We start from the raw sequence: 7,261 nt of genomic DNA on the forward strand, positions 1-7,261 counted from the left end.
TGATGGAATCACTCCTGGCCAACACTGGAAATGAGAGGAAAGTTTAAAACAGTTTTTTTTGTTTTTTTTTTTTTTAATATGAAAAATACAAGGCCAGGATCATTCATAACACATTTATCTAAAACAGAGGTACCCTCATGAATACATTTGGCCCACTGTATATTTCTTAAAACAGAAGCAGTCTGATCACTAACTGGCATGGATATAAAAGTAACACGGAGTGCACATCATACAAGCACTGTATTTCTGTAGGTCTTCGTAGAGCACCTTTTCTACAATCTAATTCTTAAGATGAAAAGCGTCCTTTGTATCAGCGTGCAGTTTACTGGACAGATGGGCAAGCTGTGAGGAGCCTCTCAAACATTTGGAATATCTTTCTCTTCTATCCTTGCACATATTGGAGGAAGAAGGTCATAAGAACACTAAAGGGAAAAAGGTTTTTCTTTGTGAGCATCAATCACCTGAAGTGGGAGGGGAGGTTAACAACAATTAAGGCTTGACATCAACTCAGCAGAGTTTACCCTTTGTATAAAATATAGTCCATGAGAACCTTCTTTGCTTTCATACTAGGTGTCTCTCTTAGTTTTCAGCGGTGCCAGCAGCTTAAAATAAAATCCTACAAATAACAGTCTTCCTGCCTCTGGAGCAGAAAACATCAGGCCAGATTATCTTGAAAGGTTTACATTAGGGTAGCTATAGTGATGGAAGTCTACTTAACCGGCTTACACGGCTCCCATCATTCTGCTGCCTTACTTTTTTTTTTATTTGTTTTAATTCTTGCAAACTCCCTGCATGGTAAGGTGGTATATAAGGGTCCTCAAGGCTAGGTCTGTGCAGCAAGTGAAGGCACAAGCATAGCACAAATGGTCATGCCTATGCTGGCTTTCATCTGGCAAGTAAAGGCAACAAGAGTACTGAAGACATGGTGGCATCGCTGTGGACTTGCAACTGGAGTTGCTACCAAGTTTTCTATCAAGCTTATATAGCCCATGGTCATCCCAGCACTGTTGTGCATTCACTGCTAGTATTACTTATGCAAGCTCAAGTCAGTGCAGTCCTGCCTCCCTTTTGCTGCAATCACGCCTTCATGTGTTGTGTAGCTGTATCCATGTCCTACCAGAGCCTCAATTCCCCACGTGTAAAATAGACATGACAGTCACTCCATTTTTTTCTTATGATTTGTGCTGAAAGCCTCAATAAAGAACCAGAAGCCCACTGCGCTTAGATGCTTTACAGACACAAAATGAAAAGATGATCCCCTGTCCTAGGGAGTGGAGGTAAAGGGCAGGTAGAGTGACTGGAAAGTGCCTGGGTTATTAGAAAAATAAATTTCTAGTTGGCTTTATGAGGCATTTTTTGTACGGGAAACCAGCATTTGTTTTTTTTTTGTTTTGTTTTGTTTTGTTTTTTGTTGTTTTTTTTTTTAATTGAACAACTTATGTAGACAAACCAATGGCTTCCATTTGTAGTTCTTGTACATGGGGATATGCCTGGAGGCTTGACTGGGGAGATGAAGTGTGCAGCTTAACAGGAACTTGGGTTACTTAAGAAGATGCAAGAGAATTTAGAGAGTTGTTGAATTTAATATAGAATGAGGAATTGTCCTTTGATTGTTGAGCCTTTCTGTAGCGTTATAGAGCAAGGACATCGTTTTCCATTAAATTCTGTATGAGGAGCAAAAAAATCTGTTGATGTGGAAACATTTTGTCCTCAGTGGAAATCTCCTTGGGGAAGTGGCTGTTTTTCATAATAAGCTTGATCAAAGGCATCAAGACTGCACCTCCTGCATAGGAGTGCCAGGAAAGTACTAGATAAAGAATAAGGATGCATTTATTGCAGTTATCAGAGCGGTATCTATACACATATTCGCTTCAAAGCAGAGGGCAAAGTAGCAGGGCCTCACCTTGTTAGCAACAGTGAGTACAGGATGATGATCGTAGCCTTGTAGGATAATCCCACAGAGTATTTATATGGAGATTATGTGGATTTTCCTCTGATTTCCATGCTTAAAATCAGCTTCTTTTTGGTTTTATGAGCCTAAAGCTCTTTCAGTTGCCTTAGCAAATGCAGCAGCTCCCTAGGTAGGAGTGTCTTTATACGTAACAGTTGTAATCGTTTTTTTTTCAAATGTAAGGTCTGCAGCCTTAGATAGCTCTTCAGTTGCTGATGTGCTTAATTCACTCTGAGTGCCCACAGGGATATCATACTTCATACTAGCTTTTGACATTTTATATTTTACTTAAGTTTACCCTGTAGGAAGGAAGACACTAACAACTAGGCTTTCCTCACTAGTACAACATGTCACCTAGAATGAAACGTGCTGGCTGTGACCCTTCTAGAGCCATACACTTTTGTTTGGCACAAATGTCCCAGGAGAGACTAAACATATTGTGCACAACTCCTAAGCTTGCAATTATTGAAAGCAGGATACACTTAATTCCTAGATTCCTTTTTTGCACCTCCATTGGGAATTGGAAGGAACAATTATGTAATTATACCATTGTATATACCTTGGGGGAAAAAACAGATGGCAAAAAACCCCACATTGCTCATTTTAGAGAAAAGAACCAGGATTAAAGAAGTTTCTGAAACAGTGCACAGAGAATGGCACCCCAAGCTTTAGAGGAAGAGGAGCCTTTTAGTTACTGCACCCAGCTAAGTCTCAGGAGATGTGTGTTAATTTAGATAGGGTTAATTTAGATTGAAATTTAGCAAATTTAGACTGGACATCAGGAAGCAATTCTTTACAGTAAGGGTTGCCACAATATGGAATACGCTTGCAAGGGAGGTGGTGTTGTCACCTTCCTTGAAGGTATTTAAGAGGAAATTGGAAAAAAACATGTGGCTGGGGTCATGTGACCCCAGTGCTCTTTCCTGCCCAGGGAACGGGGTTGGACTCAGTGATCTAACAGGTCTCTTCAAACCCTAAAATCTATGAAATCTAGGAGAATTTGGAAATTTCCCAGCTCTTTCATGTAATACCTCTGTGAGGTCTACGGTTACCAACCTTCTCAGATTGGCTGGGAGTCAACTGGAATCGTCATCAGTCTCCTGGTGACTATCGGAAGCCATCTGGGAGATGGATATTGTGAACGGGTTGAACAGTACAATTAATGACATTATGTCACGTTGAGGGAAAAAAATCTCCTGGAATAGCATCAGTCAGAATTGGCTGCCCTATTGAGGCCCCAGTTAAGCAAGGTGCTAAAGCAGATGTTTAGTATGAAATACAGTCACGTTTTCACCCATTCTCTGAAGTTAGGCATCTGCTTTGGGACCTTGCTGACTCCAGGCTTATTTTAAAGTGCCCTAAAGCCAGACGAGGTTCTTTGGATAGATCCAATAGCCTACACCTCTCAAAGTCATCATGGGCTTCAAAGTGGGGATTATGATCAAGTAGAGTTTTGCAGCTATAGAAGAGGGAGAATAATACTGCTCTATTTCAGGGAGTCCTAAAATACCACATTGATTAAATATAATGAATTGATTTGTTCTGCTTTAGTGTGTAGGAGCCCCTGTCACAAACCACAATCCTATTTTGCTGGGTGCAGTGTCCCAAGTCCCAAAGAGCTTGCAATCTATGTAGAAGATGAGACAGTAGAGACAGATAGGGAGCACAAGGAAACAACGGATAATGGTAGTCAATGCAAGAGGCAGTGGTCTCAGCATATGTCTCAAACAGAGAAAATAGAAAAGTGGCATCATAGCTGGAAACGGTGCTTTCCGCTTCCCTTTCTTTGGGTTCCACTTAGCTATTGGTTGAGATTTACACTGTCAGGTGCCCTGCCTTGTGGAGGAGGGAAGAGAGGGCCCAGGTGTGATTTACCTCCATATTCTCTGTCAAGGGTTTCTATCAGAGATGTATTACTTATTCATCCCAAAATGTGCTTGTTTATCATGTGGAAAGTAGATAGCAATGGCAAAGAGAGGACACGTATAAATATAGCTTAACCAGCTCAAGCAATGTCGACACAATCTGAATGCAATTCTTGTGAAGTTGTCCTTGTATTGTTTCTATACCACTCCAGGCCAGGTATTAAATATTACCATTCCGATATGACAGTGCTGTACAGCCACTTTGGACTGAAAATGGAAATCCCAGCCCAGCATCTTGGGAAAAGTAGCAACATCATGCACATAACAGATCAGTGACAGGGCTGGGTGTGTAAGTTTTGGTTTGCTGATTCATAGCCTGGTGCTGTAACTATTAGGCCAAATCGTCTTTTTTACCTACCCTATCTCTGCAGTGGATTGCAATAACATGCTCAAAAGAAAAAGGGCCAGAATCATGAAGCTCGTATCAGAAAGAGAACTTCCTCAGACTTCAAGTTGAGTTGGATCCATTTTTTCACTCAGATTCATCTCTAAATTTTGAAAAGCACTTTTTTTTCTCTTCAGGTACTGAGTGCTTAGATGTGTCTTTTCTTTCCCCAGAGCACGTAAAGGAAGGGGAAAAATAGAGACCATGAGAAAAACATTATTACTTTCCATCTGCTGAAGAACTGTAGGAGGAATTTATTTTTTCTTTGCCATTTTCTTTTAAGATTGTGAAATTATAGAACTAAAGGAAAAGTCAGGAGGTAATGAGATAAATAATGAGGAAGGGCACAGGACACATGTTTCCTTATTATTAGAATGGTGCAAAACTTAGCAGCTTTGTTTTGCAGGGGCTTGCACTCCCAGGTGTTTTATTTTGGGTTTCAGGCAAAAGTTGAGATGACTTGAGCAATAGATGAGCCAGACTAAAAACTGAAGAACCTAGAATGAACCCTGAAGCTACCAAGGATGAAGTTTCTTTTTCTTTTCTGTCTTATTGTCACTAGCATATTAGCTACAATCGTACCTTCTGTCATTCTTACATTAAGCAGCAGGTACAATAAAAAGGTGAACCAAAAAATAAATAAATAAAGCCAGCTTTTGAAGGAGATATAATACTCTGACACTACCTGCCTATGTCCATTAAAAATTGCTTGAAATTTTGGGATCAGCTATTAAGTCTGGATCTGCAAGTCTAATTTGGGCAGGTATGTGCTGCCTGCCGAAAATCCACCTTGTTTTAAATATAAACCAGATTCTTTTCTACCCTTCTTCTCCACTTCCAGTCCTAACGTGCTGTGTATCATCCCACAGGCTTCATTAACAATCGTGTCTTCCAGCCAGAACTGGTCGCATTTCAGTGAAGCATGAAGTCATCCCAAAGTTAAGATATTCAAAGGCGACCAATTTCTTGGGTGCCCAGTTTGGAACAGCTTTAAGGGACTTTTGATACGAGCACAGTGAACACCCAGCAATGGACACCTCTCCCCACTTCTGCAAATCCTGGCATTTGCAAATCCAGTAACAATATTTTTTTTTACAAAAATGCTTCCGTGTGCATCAATTGCAGACATTTGGCTATTGGAGGAGATGTCCAGGTGTATCCATGGCAGTTAGATACTCAACTCTCATTGAAAGTCAAAGCAAATTAGGAACCTAGCTATCAGTCATGCCTGTGGAAAACTATCCCCATTATTATCATCTGGATTAATACGACTAACACAGAGCTCCCCACCCTGAGTTCTCAAGTCTCCTTTCATGAAGTATTTAGCATAGCATGAGCTCTTGAATCACAACCCGACAGTGAAGAGGAACCAGATTACATATATGCTCCTTTGGTATACATGAATCAATAAAACACTGATAAATAGAAACCACACTGGAATGAGTCCATTTTACTACTCCTGACAATGGTAAAGATTTAGCTGAGCAATAATTTGACTTGGAGCTGCCTTACTGGGCTTGCTTTGCTTAGCATACATCAAGAAAATGATGAAGACCTAGAGCAAGTCTTGACAGATTTTGACCTATTCATTGAGTGATGAACTCCTATTACTGTATCAGAGTCAGCAACATATATTACCTATAGTTTGTGTAATCACTCGTACGCTATTCCTCTTTTACAAGATAGTTTAATGTTGTGCAGTTTGATAGATGAAGTATTTTATGCACAGCTACACAAAATAAAAGTTATTTACTTTAATTAAAAGAAAGAGATGGCAAAATAAAATTTAAGGCCAGATCCTGATATTCTTATTCATGTTGAGAAGTCGCAGATTCTATGACACCTCCCACAAAAATCAATAAAATGCCTCATGATATGAACACTTTTCTTGGGCAGGAAGACTGGGGAGATATAACCTAGCCATTGGTTGCCTCATGTGTTTGCAGTACTTGTAGGGACAGTTGGAGAGAAGGAAAATTTCTGGATGGCTCATTCACTACTAAAATAGTATATCTGCTCAGAAGCAGGGAAAAAAAACAGAGAGCAATATCAAGGCAGCAGGCCAAGAGGTCCCTGAGCTGTGGGGGGGGGGGGGGGGGGGTGGTTCACTGCGCAGCAGTGGCGCTCCTCAGGCAGCACACACCACTGGCACCCAGCCCAGGTGGTCCCAGGGGCACTGCAGCTATGGAGGGAAGCACCAGGCCCCCGCGTAGCTCAGGCAGGCTCCAGAGAGATTAAAAAAGATCAGGCTCACCACTTGACCACCCCAACCTTCAGTGGAGCCTGCCATTAATAGTAGATCCTGTGCTGGAAAGAAAGACTTTTAGGATCATAGGTCTGGAAAGGATCTCCTGGGTCACTGAGTCCAATGCTGTCACAGGCAGCCATGTCACATGAGCCTATTCATAATTTTAACATATTTCTTCTTAGAATGAGCTATTTTTGGTGTCGCTGGGTTTGGCCAGTTGCATGTTTTGGCATTTTGTTTCCAGGCACTGGGGCTTCCCCAGTCCATTAGGGTGCCTGGGCTGCTTGTTGTAACTATGCAGACAGCACATCTGTGATAAAAGGTGTGAGAAGGAAATCGGGAAGAGAAGGAATGGATACAAGCTGAGATGGAGAGCTGCACTTGAGCAGCCATTTGAAGTACATCAAAAGCATTATTGATCCTTCAAAACCCAGGTCACTTCGTGCAACCTAGTTATGCCTTTTCTGCTCACCACTTGCATGCACACAAAACCTGGGTGTTCTTGTAAAACATAAAACTTTGAAGAGATACACACTGTCCTCTCCCTACAGTGACATACAACACCCATGATTGTTTTCTGCCATTCAGATTTGGTGCCAGGTTCTGCTGGAGTAAGGTACCGCTCACAATGAGAAATGACAACCAAAATGATCTCTTGATGACCTATGGTCTAGGGAAGGGGTTTTCAACCTTTTTTAGTCGGTGTACCCCCAGCAGGCAGTCGAGAAGTGGGGAGTCCCCCAGTGGCTGAT

At 41.4% G+C, this 7,261-nt stretch overlaps 1 long non-coding RNA gene across 3 annotated transcripts in view; it reads left to right on the forward strand.

Annotated features, from left to right (window-relative positions):
• The window catches only part of LOC132244221 (uncharacterized), a 28,851-nt gene extending 22,526 nt beyond the window's left edge, over positions 1–6,325 (forward strand). For all 3 annotated transcript variants that reach the window (XR_009455792.1, XR_009455791.1, XR_009455793.1), the window contains one exon: positions 5,131–6,325. This is a non-coding gene — a long non-coding RNA (uncharacterized LOC132244221). The remainder of the gene's footprint in view (positions 1–5,130) is intronic.
• Positions 6,326–7,261: the final 936 nt, after the last annotated feature.

This window comes from Alligator mississippiensis, chromosome 11 (genome assembly GCF_030867095.1).
Source record: "Alligator mississippiensis isolate rAllMis1 chromosome 11, rAllMis1, whole genome shotgun sequence".
Lineage (NCBI taxonomy): Eukaryota > Metazoa > Chordata > Crocodylia > Alligatoridae > Alligator > Alligator mississippiensis.